Source organism: Macaca nemestrina, unplaced genomic scaffold (assembly GCF_043159975.1).
Source record: "Macaca nemestrina isolate mMacNem1 unplaced genomic scaffold, mMacNem.hap1 Scaffold_57, whole genome shotgun sequence".
Classification (NCBI taxonomy): Eukaryota; Metazoa; Chordata; class Mammalia; order Primates; family Cercopithecidae; genus Macaca; species Macaca nemestrina.
In genome coordinates, this window is record NW_027257740.1 from 44,376 (window position 1) to 66,648 (window position 22,273).

At 47.7% G+C, this 22,273-nt stretch overlaps 1 long non-coding RNA gene across 1 annotated transcript in view; it reads left to right on the forward strand.

The window, feature by feature from the left end:
• Nucleotides 1-1,896: 1,896 nt before the first annotated feature.
• LOC139361532 (uncharacterized) overlaps nt 1,897-22,273 on the forward strand; it is a 157,821-nt gene continuing 137,444 nt past the window's right edge. Inside the window, exon 1 of the long non-coding RNA XR_011619084.1 lies at nt 1,897-2,421. This is a non-coding gene — a long non-coding RNA (uncharacterized lncRNA). The remainder of the gene's footprint in view (nt 2,422-22,273) is intronic.

Here is a 22,273-nt window from a genome sequence, read left to right on the forward strand (position 1 = left end):
CCTGCCTTTTCACTTATTTGTATGTCCTGAACATATTTCCATGTCAGTAGACACATATCTTTGTAGCGGTAACAGCAACTAAATATTATTGCAGCGCATATTTTTACCATCATTTATTTAACTCATCATGTTTGAACTGTTAGGTTGTATCTATCATTTTCTGTATTACAGACAATTTGATGACAAATGACCAATCCCCTAATGTTCAATAGAAAAATATCAATTGTATAAGGAGATAACGGGTATTTGGCTAAAATAAAATTCAGTGTGGCCCACCTTCTCCACATGTAACATGCTCTAAAAAGGCATGAATAATTAAATTAGCCCTTCTATTCTCCAGCACAGATCCTGAGCCCAACTGTGGGTGCAGGTGCTTAGAGCCTCGGTCTGCTCTTCTGCCCGCCAGAAGGCAAAGGCCACTCAACTGTCACCTTAAGACAGCCAGGATTCGCCTCTCCCTTTTAATTAATAGAATAATGCTCAGGTTCACTGCATGAGAGCAGCGCTCTCTGACTTTGCATTCATCAGGATAACCTAGGTGGTTTGTTTAAAACTACACATTTCCTGGCTGAGCTCCCAGAAACTGGACTTCAGTGGTTTAATGGGGGTGTGCATAGGACAGGTGATTCTGAGGACCACGAGGGGTTAGGAATTTCGCCGTTAATTCTGGCCAAGGGAGAGATTAGACCATCCAGCATTGTCTGCAGCATATATATTTTTTTCCTCTTTTGCAATGAATATTTGATGCTCAGCGTGATGAGCCCCAGGATGAGGCACACATCCAAGAAAAATCCATGCCTCTCCATCTTTTCCCCAGGATTGCCCTTTGGTGAGACTCTCCTTTGCTATTGCTTCACTTTCCCGGGTTCATAGAACAAACCTCTTCTTAGTCTCTTTTGTTGTTTCCTATCTGTTCAACAAACACCCACTGCGCAGGACCATCCTCCGGAAAGCCCTCGAGTGGGGCCGTTTGGGAGCCCTTCTTCGTGGGGTGAGCACTGAAGGAACCGGGATCCCATAAGCCCGTGCTTTTGTAGGGGCTGCTCCCTGTCCCATCGCAGGTAACTGGCACCAGGCTGTTAAGCTGTGGATGGGCAACTGGCACAGCGCTTTGGATGTGCGTATTTCAGCACGTGGAGTTGGCCGGTGAAGTCAGCCGAGGTCGGCACAGCGTACAGCAGCGCGCCTGTCCGTAGGGAGGAAGGGTCGTCCCGCCTCCCCGCCAGGTCAGTCCCGTTGCGCCTCCTCCTATTCCACTCTGACTTTCGCGCGCCCATGCGTCTCTGAGTGTAGCGCCCCGATACTCTCCCCCACCCCAAGGATTCTTCTCCCCACGGGACGAGCTGGGGGCCCGGGAGCGCCACAGACCCCGTGGACCCGGGAAATCGCAGCTTCGTCATAGCTAAGCTCGCCGCGCTCAGCTTTTCCCACCACCTGGAGGATCCACTCTCCGTGCGTCCTTCCCGACCTCAGGCTGCAGAGAAAACGTGGGGGCGGGGATCGAGGAAGCCGCGCGCAGAGGCTCCTAGCGCAGCCCCAGGAGGAATCCTGCCGCCAACAAGAAGCTGTGCGCGCGGCCGGGCTCGGCGCTGACAACAGCCGGATCTACCGGGCCTGCCGCGAGCCTCCGCGTCCAGGTGGGGTCTCCGCGCCCCAATTCCACCCCGCCCCGCCATCGGCGCTCCCCGCAAGTGCGGGGTTTCCACCGGCCCCGGCGTTCGCGCCCACTCACGGTCTCCCTTGCCCCCCCCCCCTCCCCCGCCCCGGGAGATGCTCCCGGCGTTCTATTCCGCCCTGCCTTGGCCCGCCCAGCGAACGATGTGACCCCGCCCCCTTGCGGTCTCCCCTCCCCCGGTCGCTGCCCCTGCCCCCACCTGTGGCGCTCCGGGCATCTCTAAAGGCCCCAACCAGAGTCCTCCAACCCACCCGCGAGGCTAGCGCACCGGAAACGCGGCCCCACCCCCAGGGACTCCGCCCACTTGTGGTGCTACCCCCGCCTCCGCGACCTCACCCACCGCTAGCGCGGCAGCCACCTACGACGACCCCTGCGTAGGTCCTCCTGCCCACACCCGGCCCCGGCCAGCCCCTGCCCCTTTCTCTGCCCCTTTCCCTGCCCCTGCCCCTGCCCCTAGCCGCGCCCCACCCCCGCAGCCCCTCCTGTGCGCTTGGGCCCCGCCCGTCAAGACCCTTTGACGCTAGGGCCGGGCGGGGGCGCGGGCGGGGCAGCTTTTCCGAGTCGGGCGCGCGCCGGCAGGGTATCCATTGCCTGCTGCGCACCCGGACTAGCGGCTGCCCTCGGCCTCCTCGCCTTGGACGCGGACGACTCCCGGGCCCCCAAGGGCTCCTTGCGGAAGTTCCTGGAGCACCTCTCCGGGGCCGGCAAGGCCATCGGCGTGCTGACCAGCGGGGGACATGCTCAAGGTGCGCGCCCCCCTCCGGGCGGCGAGGGAGGGACGGACGGAGAAGGGGAGAAGAGGGAGAAGGGGAGAACAGGGCAAAGGGGATGGGGGAACCGGGCAGAAGAGGGGGAAGCGATGGGAGGACCCGGGGAAAGGTGGGGAAGCGATGGGAAGAACTGGGGAGAAGAGCGGGGAAGCGATGGGAAGAACTGGGGAGAAGCCCGTGCCCGGGAGCGGCAGGGGTACCTGCGGGGCGGCGGGAGCCGGCAAGGCAGCCCCGGGGTCCTTGCCGGGTGGGGCGGAGGAGGAAGGAACATGGCGATAGGAACCTCCATTCGGAAAATAGTGAGCTTTCCACCCTCTCCGGTTTATGTTTTAAATTGAGCCTGGTAGAGGGGGTCGCCTGGAGCACCTTCCGGGGTCGTTCTGCCTCTGAGCTGTAGGATGGGGCCGGGCTTCCCCTCCGAATCCTGGGTACAGCGCGATCACTTCTTAAGTTGCCCCCGCCCCCCAACTCCGCCCCACGCCACCCCCCAGCTTGTCGAGGAAGAAACGGCCGGATCCCGGCGGGCCTCCTGTCGCCTCGGGCCCCCGGCGGCGTGGGCGGGGTCCTGGCTGCTGCAATGCGGGAAACGGCAGGGGTGCTCTGGGTTCCCGCCTAGCGTCTCCGAGGCAGTCCGGCAGCCCCTCGCGTTTCCGTTGGAAGATTTTAAAAAAGGGTTTCCTGCGCTCGCATGTGCTGTCGCCTTCCGGCTCGTGACAAAACCGAAAACTAAAATGGGTCCCAGGCCCTCCCCGCCAGCCTCCGCGGACGGGAAGGACCAGGAAGCGGGGACTCCCGGACGTCAGCGGCGCCGCAGCGCGGGCTCTGGGCTTCCCCTGTCCTGTAATGTGGAAAGGGCTCTCCAGGAGGGGCCGAGCCTGGGCCCACGACGCAGGCGCTCCGGGAGGACATTTAACATTGAAGAGCGAGAGGTGGTGGAGACTGCGCTCCCCAGGCCCCGGGTGCACGTAGGGGCACCGGTGCCCAGGTTCAGGAGGGTGAGGCCTTCTTGGCCAGGTAGCCTTGTTAAATCTATCTGAAAATCACAGATAACTAAGTATCAAGTCGTCACAGATCATTTTAGTATCCTGAATGAGATGGCTACGGAAAACATGAAAACATCGTTACTGGTTACGTGCATGATGCATCCAAAACATTGTTACCTACACAGTGGCAGCACTGATATCTGTGGGCTTTTGAACGTGTGGACTGGAGTGTTAAGAGCCCTTCAGAGTTATGACAGTAGTTTGATTTGAATGTTCTTTTCTTGGCGAATAAATGCTGTACATTGAATTTACCCAGGAAACTAGGAAGGTGAACCCACACGAAGGACACAGGCCTGTGGGCTGCTCCAGGCGCCCTTAGGGCGTTGCAGGGCCTGAGCCATGCGCTTCCTGCTCAGCCTCCTGAGAGCCGTGACGGCGTCTCTGTTCTGCCTCACACTGGACCCGCTAGTTTCATATTCTTGTTATGGTTCCGAGGCTACAAGCGGTTGGATTCTGTGAGACACTCTCTGTCTTCCTCCTCCGGCTGCTTTCAAATGGGTCGTCTTTTTTTAGAACTGATTTTTTAAGCAGTGATTGATGGGGTGAGTTGTAGTGCTGTCCTGAACTGCAGAGGGAGCGCACTGAGGAACCTGGGTTTTGATGCTGTGCACATCAGCAGAGTCACCAGCCCAGGGCCCTGTCAGTCCCATTATTAAGCTCATTTCTTGCTCTTGTCATCGTTACTCAGACGCCTTAAAAAAAAAAAGCAAACTCCTGCTTGCCGTCACTGGCTGAGTTTGGCAAATGGGTGTTTACCCTGGAAAGAGGGGCATTTTGTCCTCTGGAACGTCTAAGGCGCCCTTTGGTGAGGTGGTCTGTTTCTGACCACTCTATCCCGTGGGCGTCCTTCCTACTTCCACCTTCCCTTTCCGAACGCCTCCGCCTCCAGGGCTTTAACTTTCCTTCTGTGTGTGCAAAGCAGAGGTTATGACTGTTGTGCCAGTGCCCTGTTTTTTCTTTCTTTCTTTCTTTCTTTTTCTTTCTTTCTTTCTTTCTTTTTCTTTCTTTCTTTCTTTCTTTCTTTCTTTCTTTCTTTCTTTCTTTCTTTTCTTTTCTTTTCCTTTCTTTTCTTTTTTCTTTCTTTCTTTCTTTCTTTCTTTCTTTCTTTCTTTCTCTTTCTTTCTCTCTCTCTTTCTTTCTCTCTCTCTTTCTTTCTCTTTCTTTCTTTCTTTCTTTCTTTCTTTCTTTCTTTCTTTCTTTCTTTCTTTCTTTCTTTCTTTCTTTCTTTCTTTCTTTCTTTCTTTCTTTCTTTCTTTCTTTCTTTCTTTCTTTCTTTCTTTCTTTCTTTCTTTCTTTCTTTCTTTCTTTCTTTCTTTCTTTCTTTCTTTCTTTCTTCTTTTTGCTGAGGGCCCAAAACTTGCTGCATCTCAAAAGAAGCAATTGCATCCATTTGTTCACGATGAGCATAAACTGCTCTTTAAGGGAGACTAATTGGTAAACCCGGCTGCTGTGGGTAGAAAGACAGAGGTGGCCGCGGAAGCAGGGCTCTGCCTCTTGGAAGCCTGCACAACCGTCCTGCTTTCTTTCTTCAATATCCGCGGGGGGGGGGGGGGTGAATTTTAATAAGCCCTGGAAACCAACAAAGCAGGAAAGTGCTAAGACATTGAGGTGTGAGATTTAAAATGACAACCAGCAGCCTCTCATTCTTCCTTCACTGAGGAAGGAAGGAACCAGTTGCCTCTTCGTTTTGGGGCTGCAGGGTATGTTTGGCAGCGACACTGGCCCTTTGTGCTGTGTGACTCATGAATTGAGATAGTTCTTTACTAAGTGTTTTGTGCAGTAGGTATGAAAATGGGGAAAGAGGGAGCACTGTCCGGGGTGGAGAGGCGTGGAGAGACGCTGTGATACATAGCGAGTCCTTTTCTTCTGGGCTCCTGGTTTTCAATCTTTTTCTTCTTTTTTTCCTAACAGCTTGAAAGATGATTTTTGTGTCTTAATTAAAAGATTGAAGACTGTGGGTCAGACCCAAACTAATTCCATTGGCATCAAAGAAAAGGATTCTTTACATATTTATCTATAGGCATAATTAATTTTTTTATTTTTTGCTGAATTATCTGGTTAGTCAAATCATACATTAGAGAAGTAATATTAAAAATTAAAAAATAAAAAATGTATCTGTAAACATATCCCCCTTCCATTCCAGTCTTTGTCTCTGTGTAATTTTAGAACCTTGGGCCATGATGTACATAGAGTTTATATTCTTTTAATATCTTGCTACTTCATTGTTTTCATGTTTAATCTTTGGGTTGATGTATCACAGGTTACTTGACCGTTTCTTACAGGTGTTTGTTTTAGTTTTTTTTTTTCCCTTAACGCTAATGTAAATTTGAGTGTTTGGATGGTAGTTTTAGCAGAATTTAAGGCAGAGTCTCAGTTAGGGTGATGGATCGATTTATAGTCCCTAGTTTGAGGAGGGAGGTGGCAATATGCCCTTTCTTCTAAAATTGATATGTTAAATCACAATGGACATTTACATGATTTTGAGCACTTGGGACTCCCCTGGGGTTCACTGGTATTGCAAGGTCAGGGCTGGGGATCTTCTGCTGGAGAGGCCCCCAGCGTGCCCAGCGCAGGGTCCTGAGTGTGTTGCTGCAGGACAAGCTCTGGGCTTTGCCCTGCAGCGGCCGTCGCTCTGGGAAGAGCTGGCTGCTCCAGGAATGAGGCCTATGCTCTGAAGCTCACAGTCAGCAGACCAGCAAAGGTCAGCACAGATGACCTTATATGAATCATTCATTTAACAAGCATTCATGGAATACACATTCCATGCAGTTGGAACTTAGAGTGGAAGGCCATCAGTTCACTGTTGTCTCAGCAGAACTTTGTCCCTGGGTCCCTGTTGAACTTAGAGTGGAAGGCCATCTGCTCACTATTGTCTGAGCAGAGCTTGGTCCCTGGGTCCCTGTTGAACTTAGAGTGGAAGGCCATCAACTCACTGTTGTCTGAGCAGAGCTTGGTCCCTGGGTCCCTGTTGAACTTAGAGTGGAAGGCCATCAGCTCACTGTTGTCTGAGCAGAGCTTGGTCTCTGGCTCCCTGTTGTAGCCTCTGCTCCTAGGAGGTGCATGGTGAGTGTTGGGGGACCCTCCACAGGCACAATTGCTGAACAAGGACCCCTCCCAAGGGTGTCAGCCCTAGGCCCTGAGCTCTGAAGAGGAGGAAGGCATTCCTGGGGCCATCTCCCCTTCTGGATACTGAGCTCTGCACAGAGAGAAATTCTTCCACATTCACTGCAGTGAAGTTCATACTTTAGAGACTGGGGCCTGCATTCCCCAGAATTTCCATGGCCACAGGTGGTGGCCGCACCATGCGACTGGTGTCTATGTTCCCTGGAATTTCCGTGGCCATAGATGGTGGCTGTACCATGTGACTGGGGTCTGCATTCCCTGGAATTTCCGTGACTGCAGGTGGTGGCTGCACCATGCGACTGGAGTCTGTGTTCCCCAGGATTTCTGTGACCACAGGTGGTAGCTGCACCATGCGACTGGAGTCTGTGTTCCCCAGGATTTCTGTGACCACAGGTGGTAGCTGTACCATGTGACTGAGGGTCTGCGTTCCCCTGAATTTCCGTGGCCATAGGTGGTGGCTGTACCATGGGAATGAGGGTCTCTGTTCTCTGGAATTTCCATGGCCATAGGTAGTGGCTGTACCATGCGACTGGGGTCTGCGTTCTCCAGAATTTCTGTGGCTGCAGGCTGTGGCTGCACCATGCGACTGGGGTATGCATTCCTCGGAATTTCCGTGGCCATATATGGTGGCTGTACCATGTGACTGAGGGTCTGCATTCCTTGGAATTTCCATGGCCATAGATAGTGGCTGTACCATGTGTCTGAGGGTCTGCGTTCTCTGGAATTTCTGTGGCTGCAGATAGTGGCTGTACCATGTGACTGAGGGTCTGCATTCCTGGAATTTCTGTGGTCGCACATGGTGGCTGTACCATACAACTGGGGTCTACATTCCCTGGAATTTCCTTGGCCACAGGCGGTGGCTGCACCATGCATCAGGTCCTCTGTCTCAGGAGTTGGTGCCATTGTCTCTGTTACTCCCTCGCCTGACACACAGAGGCAGTTCCTGACTTTGTCACTCCCAGGAAACACACAGGCATCTGTTTTGGATCCTTGTTTTATTTCCCCATCACCTTTCTCATCAAAGGGAAATTCACATCCCTCTAAAGCTGAAAATGGTGTGGGGCCCCCTGGTGGTCTTTCCAAGGCATTATCAGCAGGTAAATTAGATCATGTGGGCCAGTGTACCTGAAATGAAAACAGAAAGGTAAGTCGTGTCACTAAGCTTTGGTGGGAGATTCAGGGTCTTTGTTAGTGGCAGAATCATCCAAAGTAAGTTGTTTGTTCACTGCAGATCTAGATGGTTGGCTGTGTCAGGATTAAACTTAGCCAGTGTCGACAGAGTGTCGCTTAATCCCTCACGGAAGCGTGTCAAGTACATTGAAGAATAGCTGCCAAGTCTGCTATTGTCGGGAGAGAGGCAGGTACGTCTCTCGCTTAGCCCAGTGCTGCAGGAGGCCAGGCTCACGTCAGGCTGTGCGTGTGAGTGGGTTGGATTTTTAGCACTCTGGGACGGTAAAGCACAAACATCTATTTTTAACTTGTGGGTGACCTTCTTCTGTGCTGCTTGAGTCTCTGTGGGCCTTTCTGTTTCCTTCCTGAGGAGTCTGTGCCGGGGTCCCAAGCGTTCTCTGGGCTGCACCTCCGCGCCTGCCCAGTGAGGAGCCTCCTCCTGGTGGCTGTGGGACTGGGCTGGGCCCACACTGTCAGCATCGTCTGGGGTAAGCAAGCCCGTCCTTCCACACCTCAGTGTCCCCAGCTGTTGAACAGGGCTAATCAACTGACCGTCAGGATTAATGGGGATCAGATGCGCTCATCTCATAGCCCTGCTTGGTAAATAGCCACTTCCACTCTGTCCTCCAATGTGCTACTCTAGACTTTTTCTTTACCTCCATTTAGCCAGGTGATTCGAGGTGACAGTGACTATCAAGAGGGATGTACAGAGGAAACCAGTGGAAGAGAGCTCGAGGAGCAGACATGGGCGCAGGGAGCACAGTGCGGGGAGCACGGCTGCAGGGAGCATAGGCATGGGGAGCACAGATAGGTGTAGGGAGCATGGGCGCAGGGAGCACAGTGCGGGGAGAACGGGTGTGGGGAGCACGGGCGTGTGAAGCATGGGTGCGGGGAGCACGGGTGCTGGGAGCACAGGGCATGGAGAGCATGTGTGTACTTGCTCTGCTCTGACAGAGGCTGCCGAGCATGTGCTCTGTGCTCAGATGGGTCAGAGCCTCAGTGCCTCTTTTTAAAAAAAAAAAAAAAAATCTTTTTTTAAAGATAGGACTTCTGTCTTCCTGGTGGCCCCTTTTAGTCGATACTCTTTTAAGCCTGCTTTTCCAGAGAAAAGCTAGGAAGGATGGCCTATATAGGTTCCAGTCTGGGCATATCTGGAAGAATGGGTCTTTTTTAGGTTTGAGTCTGGCGTACCTGGGGACATCTTTGAACCTCCACTCAGAGTCCCAGAACCACGTGTAGAGGCTCCCCAAATGTCTGCTGTGACTTTCCCCTCTGCTCGCGGATGATGAAGAGCAGAACCTCACCCTGCCACGACCTCTGGGGTCCTCCTTCCTGGAGGGCAGTGCCTTGGTGACCAGCGTGTGTAGGAGTCTGAGCTGGCACCTTCGGGCTATGCTGTGCAGCGGGGGCTCATGCCATGGGGCATTCTTGTGTTCTGCACCGGGACTGGTGACGTTGGGCATCCTCGTGCACTGTGGACCACATGAGGTGCACATGAGCCAGACAGCTCCCGGAATTCGGAGCCTGGCTCTGTCTCAGGCCACCCACCTGTCTGTGGCATTTTTGAGGGATTGTGGGGACCGTATGAGTCTGTGTCCCCACCCTCACTGGCTGGACACCTGTGCCAGGCTGGAGTTTTATGTTTCACCATCCCCTGTTCCGAGTTGTGTGAATATTTATTTTCATTACCTACTCTCATGAGCTTTCCTTTTTTAAAAAAAAAAAAATCGGAGACAGACTTTGAAGTCCCCTGGCCCCACCGTTCGTGGACCTAATGGTATTGCAGAAATTATGACTTCAATTATGTATAATAACTGGGGCTACTTTAAAAGTCATGTAAAGGAACAAGGTGGAGTAGCCATTTCAAGCTGTACATCATGCTGGATTCTTAAGTGAACATTATCAGGCTTTCAACACGTTTTCTCTTTTTATTTACTTTGGAGAATATAATGGATGCTCAGAAGCTGTTGGGATTTAGTAAGAGGAAGTTATCCTTAAGAAGCTATTTAAGCAAGGGGACGGTTGGAGTAAACGTAAATTATGAACACACACCTATTCCAAACCAGAGAAATAAAAGCATCAACTGTACTGGGGTTGAAACTTGGGTGCTAGTGTGTCTTTCCTGCCCACAGTGACTGTGGCAGTGCTGTGGGCAGGAAATTCTGGAAAGAAGACTTGGTGCCAGTGGTAATTTTTGTGACGATTCATTTGCTTTCAGCTCAAGTGACTATAGTCTTACTTGCAAATGGCTAGGTCTCCACCAATGGACCACAACACTGACATAGGACACATGAGAAATGACCCTTGGGTTTTTAACAATTATTATTTTTAATGGACACATTATAGTACATATCCATGGGATACAGTATGATATTTCAATACATGTTTTTCGTGTGTAATTAGCAACTCAGGGTAATTAGCATGTCCATCATCTCAAACATTTGTCATTTCTTAATGCTGGGAATATTTAAAATCCTCTCTTCTAGCTGCTTGAAAATATACAATAAATTGTAAACTATAGTCACCCTACAAGGCTATAGCACACTAACCCTTATTTTTACTATCTAGATGTAATTTTGTATCCATTAGACAACCTCTCCCTTTCTGCCTTCCCGCCGCCCTTTCCTGTCTCTAGAAGCCACTGTTCTACCTTCAGAGGGTAGAATATCGTTTTCCTCATAGAGATCTTTAACCTTCTTGGTTAGATTTCTTCTGAGGTATTTTTATTTTTATTTTATATTTTTGTAGTTAAATGGGATTGCTTTCTTGATTTCTTTTTTCACTGGCTCATTGTTGGTCTATAGAAATGCTACTGATTTTTATATGTTGATTTTGTGTTCTGTAACTTTACTGAATTTGTTTATCAGTTCAAAGAGATTTTTGCTGGAGTCTTTTTTTTTTTTTAAATATATAAGAGCACATTGTCTGAAAACAGACAATTAGAGTGCCTCCTTTCCACTTTGGGTGCCCTTGATTTCTTTCTCTTGCCTGACTGCTCTTGACTAGGACGTTCAGTGCTGTGTTGAATAGGAGTGGCACAAGTGGGCGTCCTTGTCTTGTTACAGATCTCAGAGAAAAAGCTCTTAGTGTTTCCCCATTCCCCATTATGTTAGCTGTGGGTTTGTCACATATGGCCTTTATTGTGTTGAGGTATTTTTCCTTCAGTGCCTCTTTTGTTGAGACTTTCTATCATGAAGCAGCGTTGAATTTTATCAAATGCTTTTTCTGTATCTATCGAAATGATATTATGGTTTTTGTCCTTAATTCTGTTGATGTGATGTAGCATGATTATTGATTTGTGTTTGATGAGCAATCCTTGCATCGTGGGATAAATCCCACTTGATCATGGTGTATAATCTTTTTGATTTGCTGTTGGATTCAGTTTGTTAGTATTTTGTTGAGGATTTTTGCATCTGTGTTCATCAGGGATATTGACCTATAGTTTTCTCTTTTTATTGTGTCCTTGTCTTATTTTGGTATCAGGGTAATGCTGGTCTTGAAGAATGAACTTGGCAGGATTCCCTCCTCTTCAATACTTTTGGAATAGTTTGAGAAGAATTGAAACAAAAATGTGTAGAATTCAGCTGCGAAGTCACCTAGTTCTGGGCTTTTCTTTGTTGGGAGACTTTTTATTATTACTTAGTCATACATGTTACTCATTATTGGTCTGTTTTAGGATTTCCGTTTCTTCTTGGTTCCATCTTGGTAGGTTGTACGTGTCCGGGAATTTATCCATTTCTTCTAGGTTTTCCAATCTGTTGACATATAGCTGTTCAAAATAGTCTGTAATGATCCCTTGTATTTCTGTGGTATCAACTGTCATTCTCCTTTTCTGTTTCTAATTTTATTTCTCTCGGATTTCTTTTTGTTTGCTTAGTGTAGCTAATGGTTTGTCTATTTTATTTATCTTTTCAAAAAACCAACATTTTTTTCTTCATTTTTATATTTGTTAGTTTCAAGTTTATTTAGTTCCTCTTTGATCTTTGTTATTTCTTTTCTTCTACCACTTTTGGATTTGATTTGTTCTTGCTCTTCTAGCTCATTGCAGTTCGTTGTTAGGTTGTTTATTTTAAATCTGTTTTTTAAATGTAGGAGTTTATTGTTATAAACTTTCCTCTTAATACTGCTTTTGCTGTATACCATAAACTTTGATATGTTGTGTTTCTGTTTTCATTTATTTCAAGAAATTTTTAAATTTCCTTCTTAATTTCTTCATTGACCCATCGGCTATTCAAGGGCATATTGTTTAATTTCTATGTATTTATACAGTTTTGAAAGTTCTCCTTGTTGTTGATTTTTTTTTAAATTAAACTTTGTGTTCTAGGGTACATGTTCACAATGTGCGGGTTTATTACATATGTATTCACGTGCCAAGTTGGTATGCTGCACCCATTAACTCATCATTTACATTAGGTATATCTCCTAATGCTATCCCTCCCCCCTCCCTCCTCCCCCCTCCCCACAACAGGCCCCAGTGTGTGATGTTTCCTTTCCTGTGTCCAAGTGATCTCACTGTTCATTTCCCACCTATGAGTGAGAACATGCGGTGTTTAGTTTTCTGTCCTTGCGATAGTTTGCTGAGAATGATGGTTTCCAGCTCCATCCATGTCCCTACAAAGGACATGAACTCATCCTTTTTTATGGCTGCATAGTATACCATGGTGTATATGTGCCACATTTTCTTAATCCAGTCTGTCATTGATGGACATTTGGGTTAGTTCCAAGTCTTTGCTGTTGTGAATAGTGCCGCAATAAACATACGTGTGCATGTGTCTTTATAGCAGCATGATTTATAATCCTTTGGGTATATACCCAGTATTGGGATGGCTGGGTCAAATGGTATTTCTAGTACTAGATCCTTGAGGAATGACCACACTGTCTTCCACAATGGTTGAACTAGTTTACCGTCCCACCAACAGTGTAAAAGTGTTCCTATTTCTCCACATCCTCTCCAGCACCTGTTGTTTCCTGACTTTTTAATGATCACCATTCTAACTGGTGTGAGATGGTATCTCATTGTGGTTTTGATTTGCATTTCTCTGATGGCGAGTGATTATTGTAGCAGGACTAGCCTCAGACAAAACATGATGGGAGGCTACATGTATCAGCTAACAGAACAAAACGTTTTACACTGCTTTCTCAAACAATGTCTGGAATTTACAGATAACACTAGTAGTTTTGGTCAGGGGTTAATATTATTATTATTATTTTAACCACCAGGGCCAGGTGGTGGTGCCAAGGTCGTCTAGCTATTTATCTTACTTCTGTTTCTTTCTAACTTTTTGTTTTCTCCCCCTTCTCCTGTCTTATAAACTAGGGAAAAGGGGAGACGGGGAAAAGCTGGGAAAGACAACAGGAGAAGTGGTGGTCTCATTCTATATTATGAGCATTTTTTCATGTCTCTATTGGCTGCATAAATGTCTTCTTTTGAGCAGTGTCTGTTCCTTGTTGTTGATTTATAGCTTTATTCTGTTAGAGTCTGAGAATATCCTAGATGTTATTTCAATTTTAGAAAAAAATGTATTGAGAATTCTTTTGTAGCCTAGCATGTGGTGGATTCTAGAGAATGTTCCATGTGCTGAGAAGAATGTGCGTTTTGTATCTGTTGGATGAAATGTTCTGCAAATGTCTGTTAGGTCCATTTGGTCTACACTGGACTTTAAATTTGATGTTTTGTTGTTATTTTTTGTCTAGATGACCTCCAGTACTGACAGTGGGATTTTGAAGCTCCTACTATTGTTGTGTTGGTGTCTCCCTGTCTCTCTCTATACATATATATGTATATATAAATTTATTTGAGACAGAGTTTTGCTCTTGTTGCCTAGGCTGGAGGGCAGAGGTGCAATCTCAGCTCATTGCAACCTCCACCTCCTGAGTTCAAGTGATTCTCCTGCCTCAGCCTCCCAAGTAGCTGGGATTACAGGCATGTGCCACCATGCTGGGCTAATTTTTTGTATTAGTAGAGACAGGGTTTCACCATATTGGCCAGGCTGGTCTTAAACTCCTGACCTCAGGTGATCCACCTGCCTCCACATCCCTCCCAAAATGCTGGGATTATGGGCGTGAGGCACCGCGCCCGACCTCTCTCTCTATTTAGATCTACTAATATTTGCTTTATATATCTGAGTGCTTTGTTGTTGGGTGCACATATACTCGTAATTGTTATATCCTTTTGCTATTTTGATCTCTTTATTATATAATTACCTTTTTGTCTCCTTTTTACAGTTTTTGACTTAAATTGTGATTGATCTGAAATAAATATGGCTACTCTTGCTTACTTTTGATTTCCATTAATGTGGAATGTGTTTTTCCATCCCTTCACATTTAGTCTATGTGTGTCTTTGCAGCTGAACTGAGTTTTTTGTAGGCAGCATATAGTCGGTTTTTCTTGTTTTAAATTCATTCAGGCCGTCTCTATCTTTTAATTGGGAATCTTGGGATTATTTTGCTATTGATATCACAGTCCAGACATTAAGATTTTCTCACTTAAGTCGCTTGTACACAAATTAATATGAAGAGGAAGTAGAGTTTTTCTTTTGTCCTTTTGAAGAGAGTGATGGATTATTATTTTGACTTCATGCAAGTGAGGGACTCACCATGCCTCTTGGGATTTTAGAATTTCTTTCCTGTTATTAGGAACAGCAATGATCCGTAATGGGTTCCTGGAATCATCCAGTGATGGTCTGAATATCTTAAAAGTTTCCTTTCATGTCTCATTTTCTATTTCTCCCCTAGTAGCCATGCACCCGGGGCAGGACATGGCCTTACATTTCCTTGGTTTCTTGATGATTTCTTAGGTTTAGTGTTTGACACAGTTAGGATTCTGGATAAAATCAGCCCTTCTGGGAAGTGTGTAAGTCAAACAAGGACTTTCTGGTGGCGTTATACAGGTTTCCCATGCCCCGTGAGTACAGGAATAGCCCCCTGGGGAAGGAGAATGGGCACATGATGGCAGGGAGCCATTCTTGGATGGTCCCATCGTTCTGCAGGAATTGTCATGCAGGAAGAAGAAGCACATGGCGACTGAGCTGGTAGTGATTCTGCTGATAGTTTTGATCGTTATGATTTGCTCCTGAAAGGTGATGTGGAATGAACTGCAATATTTAGAATGCTGACATTCCTTGAAACAAAGATATAGAAAAAGGCTTATAATTGCATGATGCCTTGTAGTTTTCAGCTGCTCTCATGTGGATCCTTTTTCGTCCTTCTGAAATGCTTTCCCAGGAGAGAGCGTTGTTCTTCGTGTATAGATGAGGAGCCTGGGTTTCAAATGGTTAGGATTCAGTGCACGCATTGGAATCTTTAGTTTCCTGGAACATTTTCTATTCAAGTATAGACCACATGGCCTCTAAAGGCTGGCTCATTCTTAACACCGCGAATGGGGATCCAGCCTCACCTCTGGGGTGGGTGGCAGGAACTCCACAGCCATCCTGGGTGCTCTGGGGTGGGGTGGCTGAGCTGTGGCAGCCCCTCCCAGCTGAGCAGCAAGGCTGGGGAAAGCTCATTCCATTCCCCTTTGTTCTAACCAGGTAGAGGCTTACACTGCACATTTCCTTAGCTGGGAACCTTTAGAACTTTACATGTAAATCTAGTCTGTGATCCAGGGGGTAGACACATGGGTATTCACTGTACAATTCCTACATTTTTTGTATATTTAAAAAATTTTTTTATGTGTCGTGGATGACAAAAGAAATGAGACCCCTTTGAGTTAGCTTTTCTGTACAGCATCTTCTAGAATCAGGAGGCTGGACAGGGTTTAGTTTCATCAGAAATCTGAATCTTTCTGGTCAAGAGACGGCACTATTAAGTTCTTGGTTGTGTGGTTTCTGGGAAAGAAATATTCCAAATGAGTTCCAGGAATCACCTCTGTGGGATTTCTACAGGAAAAGTGACCACTCTTGAAGCTTCGCTGTCACTAACAAGAATAATGGTGACGGTTTCTAAGCTGTCTCCAGCCAATCTTTAGTTCTTTTATGCAGAGTGCTTTTATTCCAAGTGAAGTGCCCTTCTGTTTAATAGTGACCTCCAGTTATTACAGGGATTGCAGCTGCATTTGATGGACGTGAACCTGCTCATCTCTGGCTCCCCAGCTTCGCCTCTGGGGTGCGTGGCAGGAGCTCCACAGCCATCCTGAGTGCTCTGGGGTGGGAAGTCTCTAGGGGGAGTGGACAGTGCATGGCCGGGACGTTCCTGTCCGACGTTCCACACTGGTGTATGGGCGTCTCTGCCCTGTTTCCTCCGTCCGTGCGTCTGTGGCGTTTCCTCTGTTCGTGCATCTGTGGACTGTTTTCTCCGTGTGTGCCTCTGTGGCACGTTTTCTCCGTCCATGCGTCTGTGGCGTTTCTTCCATCCGTGCGTCAGTGGCGTTTCTTTCGTCCCTGCGTCTGTGGCACTTTTCCTCCCTCCGTGCGTCTGTGGCACTTCTTCCCTCCATGCGTCTGTGGTGTTTCCTCCGTCCGTGCGTCTGTGGTGTTTTCTCCCTCTGTGGATCTGTGGCGTTTCCTCTGTGAGTCTGTGGCCTGTTTTCTCCATCCACGCTGAAGGCCGTCACTTCTCTCTAGTCACCACTTACTGATCGCTCCCTGTGTGCTGAGCCTGTGTCAGGCGTGTGGCGTGTGTCACCTGTGTGGCAGGGGTTTGCGTGACACACAGGGACACACGCTTGGGGAGCTGCAGTGTTGGGGTCATAGCCACGCAGCTCAGCCCTCGGTCTGAGGGTCTTGGTACCCACCCAGCTCTTCCCGAAGCAGTCTCGGGGCAGATCCCAGCTCTGCTTTCTCTCCTCGAGGTACCTCATGAGGTAAACTAAGCAAATCGAAAGTAGGAAACAGTTGTGAAATGAGGCCTGGGTTCAAGTGTCCTTCTCGGGACCTGCATCCTTCCTCTGTGCTTCCTGGAAAGCCACACCTGGGACGTTGGAGTTCAGGCTGTCCTCCAAACCGTTTGCTCCTCTCTGAAGAGCGCCCCCCTTGACTGGCCGTGAGCAGCTGGAGTGGATTGCAGGGAAGGGAGGTGGGTGTTCCTGTAGAGACGCCAGGGTCTTACCTGGGGAGAAAGGAGCCTGCACTGGGCAGGCCGCCCTCCTGAGGAAGGGGATGGGGTGGGAGGAGGCTCTCGTGGACAAGGGGCCCACCTCCTGCCCTCCTTCCCTCTATCCCAGTCTGTTGTGAGGGAGGGCGGGACCCTAGGTGATTTCTATGCAGATCTTCAATTATCCACGCTGTGAAACAAATACTTCTGTTTTTAAGATCAGAGGAAATCTCCTTTGTTTGTCTGCCTTTTATTTTATTTTATTTTATTTTATTTTATTTTATTTTATTTTATTTGAGAAGGAGTTGCCCAGGCTAGAGTGCAGTGGCGTGATCTCGGCTCACTGCAACCTCCACCTCCCAGGTTCAAGCAATTCTCCTGCTTCAGCCTCCTAAGTAGCTGGGATTACAGGTGCCCGCCACCACATCCGGGTAATTTTTGCATTTTTAGTAGAGATGGGGTTTCACCATGTTGACCAGGCTGGTCTCAAACTCGTGACCTCAAGTGATCCACCCGCCTTGGCCTTCCAAGGGGTTGGGATTACAGGCGTGAGCCACCGTGCCCGGTCTGTCTGCCTCTTAGTTAGAACCTGTGTATTTTATGTTTTACATTTCACTTTTCTGGGTCAGAACAGTAGTGTTTCTTTTTCGTAGTGTTGCTATGAATGTCCTTTACGATTAGGAGACTGGGTTGGCTGCCCACTGGAGAGTGGTATCACTGGGTCACGGTCACCATCTGCCGCAGCAGCGTCCAGAGTGTTTAGAGTCTTTCCTGGACGTAGACACCCTTTTGTCTGACATTCAGATAAAACCAATCACCACATTCAGATAAAGAGGTCAGAGCTGGGAACGGTTAGTGCACATCCACCTCTCCCGAGAGTGTTCACGCCTCTTCCACGCGGGGCTAGGCTGCTGCTGAGCATGGTTCTGCTGGCTGTGGCTGTGGCCTCTTTCCTCAACCACAGCCATCGCAGGCCTGCCACAGTTTTTATTCTTCTAGAAGAGAATAGGCAACACAAGAGAAGCAAGGTATGTTAGATATGAAACTGTTAAAAATTATTTCCTCAAACATTGTATATATTTTTTGCCCATACCTAATTTGATAGCAATTTTAAAAAGATTAAAATGAAAAAAAAAATTCCCCTATATTAAGTCTTTGAAAGGCATCCAACTTAGTTTTCATACAATTATTCTCTCTTTGGAGTCATACTTTATTGGTTTCAGTAATGTGTAACAAATGCACCAGCATAAACAGATTTAGGAGCAAACAACTGCTTCGTAATTATAGTTCAGCTCGCGGGGCCCGGCTGTGGGGGTGCAGCCTGCGCCTGCCTGTGCGCCAATAGGGCTGGTCACCTTGAGCATCTGGGAGTGTCTGGGTAAGTGAGGTCTGGGCAAGGCAGCATCCACACACCTGCGTAGTTCTCACTTTGTCCACGTTATCCGGCAATGCCACAAAATTATCAAGTAAGTGTTCTCCAAGCGCATATTCAGTTAGTGTTTGGAAAGTGCATAGGTACCTCATACAGCACCTTTAAGAGGAACTAGGAGCCCAGGAATGAGAGCGGGTGTGAGGCCCGTACTCTCTTTGCATAGATAAAATATGCATGTGCATATCTGAGGCCAGAAAGTTAGATTGGGGCCAGAATGTGGAAGTCCTTACCTGTGGGATACTAGGGAACCACTGAGGGTTTCGGAGAGAATCGTGTCTCTGATGTGCGGCATGCCGTGGAGCCGAGGGGTGACAGGGCAGGCTCATGCAGGGCACTCGCCGTGGCCGGAGGAGGAGAGAAGGCAGCCAGTGAGCTGAGCAATTCGGTGCCTGGGTCAGGAGGGGAAGAGGGAGTACAGGAAGGCGGATGAAGCTGCGAGTCTGCACCCCGAGGTCGCCGTTGCGCTTTGCCGGAAATCAGGAGAAGCAAGTGTGGACCTGACTCAGAGATACTTAGAGACACCACTGCAAGCTGCAAGTTTGGAAATACAGGAGGAGGCTTGGGGAAAATCTGGAGCAGGGAGCATTTGGGAGCCTCTTAGGTAGAAGTGCAGGTCAAGTAGCCAGAGTGTGAGGCGTGCATGTCCGGAGAGAGGAGGCCAAAGGAAAGCCCACATTTGGAAATGGAGGAAGGGTTGGAAGACCCAGAGAAGGCCCTGCTTAGAGTGCAGAGAAGAGCTGGATGGCACAGTTCACTAAAGCCCAGAGCCGAGAGTTTCCAGGAGAAAGTCCCAAGTGTTGCTGAAAACCAGGGGGCAGGACTCCAGTTGGAGCCTGTGAGGGGAGCCTGGCGGCCCTGATCCCTGAGAGCAGCCAGAGCCTGGGTGTCATGGTGGAAGTGGGTGGGAAGTGCAGGAAGCAGGTGGAGATGGTCCTTCAAGGCCTGGTGCTTCACACAGGTAGCCAGCTGTGGACCGAGACACAACTGGAGAGGGGCCTGAACCCGGAGCATCTCCAGGTGGAGGAGGGAGCCAGGAAGGGCAAAGGTATCTGGAAGAAAGGGGGCAGGCATGGAGCCAGGTCCCCAGGGAGGCTGCAGTCTTCTTTCCCTGTTCATGGACTGGTTGTTGGTTATTTTGAGTTCTCAAAGTCGTCCACTCGGTGCGGTCCAGAGAAAGTTCCCAGGGTCTCAAGCCGGAGCAGGCCTTGTGCTTTTCCGAACACTGTGCGTGTTGACTCAGGGTTACCGTCAATGGCTAATTCTAGCGTGTCTTTTGTTGAAGTCTGCAGAAGAGCCTCAACCAGCGCCGGCTTTTGAAGAACTTAGAAAACTTGTGTTCTTCTGATTCTGGGATTTTTGCCTGAAATGCCTCGTATATTTTTGGCTAGGTGTTGTTAGCACTTGTGTTACAGCATTTGGAGCTCTGTATTTTTGTGATGTGCTAGCTGTGAGGATGTTTAAAATTAGATTCCTAGAAATCAGGTTATAGGAGCTCTCGGCCATGCTTCATGGGTTATGTTTTGACCCCTCATAGTGGACCCCGTTGCAGTGGCTATTCTTAGTATTTGTGGAACACCTGACTGGTGATGCTAGGAGAATGTGATTTGTTTTCTTTGTAAGTCTAAAGTCTAACGACCTTGTAGAGTCTTTATACCTATCTCTTATAAATCAGCTTTAATATACTTGAAAATGTCCTCATTGTGCCCTTGAAAAGCAGGCTCACATTTTAAAAGTCATCCTTTTAAAATCCTTTTCTGCAGCCTGTGCCCTTTGTCTGTTTTGTTACCTTCACTGCAACATCATGAAACAGGGACAAGGGCTATAATCTATTTCATACACAGAGCTTGAAACAGGGACAAGGACTAGAATCTCTGTTTCATACACAGAGCTGAACTGTGCTGAGCGACCTGCTATGCTGACGTCTGTTTCTGTCATGAGAGGGAACCCAGGCCTCTTGACTTTTCCTTTTGTACATTTTCAAAAAGAATACTTTTTCCTCTCTTGGGTCCATTCCATTGTGGGATTCTCTCCTAAGGCTGTTTCTTTGCGTTCCATTTTGACAATTATGATTTATTTCTGAGATGATGAAAGGGCAGTGAAAAGGCCTGGGAAAGAGAAAGCAGGAAGAGAAGGAATTGTCTCATGATTTTAGTCAGAAGGAAATCACTCAGACAGAAACGCTATTCCAAATGGGTCAGATCCCAGGAAGTGGGATTGAATAAGTGACATGATATCGCACAACTCTGTTTTACATTCTTGCTGTTGCCAGGGGTAACGAAAAGAACGAGTATATTCATTCCGAGGTCAAATATATATCTTTGCTGACTCTGACTATAATTAGCAGAATTCGTTCAGTTCAAGTTTGAGAATACCTTTACAGAAGAGGGTCTTCGTGCACGTGTGCCTATTTCTATTTATATGTTCACACGTATTGGAGTATAAATGTGTGTGTGCTGTGTGTGAGACCTCATTATTTGAAACAAGAAATGTGCAGTAGAGCTTATTAATTACGGGAAGGTACATTTGGGGGATAAACCACTTTGTTTAGAATTGAATAATGGGGTCTTTGAGGGATGTATATATGTATGTGTGTTTGCATTTATGTGTATGAAAGTGTGTATTGCATGTATATGTGTTGTGCATGTATGTGTGCCTTTGTGTGTAATGTACATGTGCATGCATGTGTATATGTGTGCATGTGTATTTGTGTTGCATGTATGTGTGTGCATGTGTTACATGTTTAGGCACGACTGCACATATGTGCAAGTAGGCATGCATGGATGCTCATGTGTATATAGTTATACATGTATATTTGTGCATGTTATGTCTACGCACTTACGTATGTATGTGTGTCAGAATGTGTATGTATATGCATGTGTGTTTGAGTGTTGTGTGTATGCTTGTGCGTGTGTGTTTGAGTGTTGTATGTTTGTGTGCGTGTGTTTGAGTGTTGTGTGTATGTGTACGCATCTGTTATGTGGTGGTATTATGTGATTATGTGAACGTGTGTGCCTGTGTGAATGTATGTATTGCATATAGGTGTGCGTGTCCATGTGTGTGTGTGTGTGTGTGATATGTGTCTGTGCATGCATGCATGTGCACATTTGATTTGTGAATCCTCTCTGGGAGGGGCATGTTCCTGGAGACAGTGCATGGGATCCTCCGCTGTCCTCTCAGGGAGAGAGACATTGTGAAAGTTCGAGCCATTAGGTAAACATGCCTGATGTTCTATAAAACATATATTTAAATATACCACTGGGGTTAAATATATGTTAAATGGGTGCAAAGCTGTTATATTGCATTAAAAGTCATGTTAGTACTTCCTGGTTAAAGGCTTTGTGAATGATTTCCTGTACATGGGACATAATACACCACACAGAATTACAGCAGGTCAATGGTATTTGCCAGGAGGTCTGGCTTATGATTGGTATTTCTAGTTGCAGACATGCAGGTTGAGCTTTGCTGGACTTAGAGGAGGGTCATTGACTCTGCCCACTGAATGATACCAGCGTCTCTGCTGCTTCCTTTTTCTGCCGGCTTCATCCAGAGCTGGGACAGCTGCTCTCAGACGCATTGTACTTTTTTCTACATAAAAATCTGCAGCATTTGTTAGCAGTCCAGTAGCAGACCGAGTGGCAGGTCCAGGGGCAGGTCCAGCGGCAGGTCCAGCATCAGGTCCAGGAACAGGTCCAGCAGCAGGTCCAGCGACAGGTCCAGGGGCAGGTCCAGCAGCAGGTCCAGTGTCAGGTCCAGCGGCAGGTCCAGCCAACTTTCCACATGGCCCATGTGAAAATGTACCCTCTCCCTTCCATTTTTTAAAGCAGTATCATTAGTAGAGCCTACTGCCATTTCTCCTTGAGCTCCTCACAGTGGATGGTAAGCATTTGCTTTATTAAAGCAAAGTTCCGTGCTCTTTGTGCTAAGTCCCCTCTGCCTTTCTGTGAGAGGCTAGAATTGGGATCGACCCTCAGCTGTGCCAGAGCCTTGGTACATGTCTCAGTTCTGGAATCTACTCTGTGCTTGTTGCCTT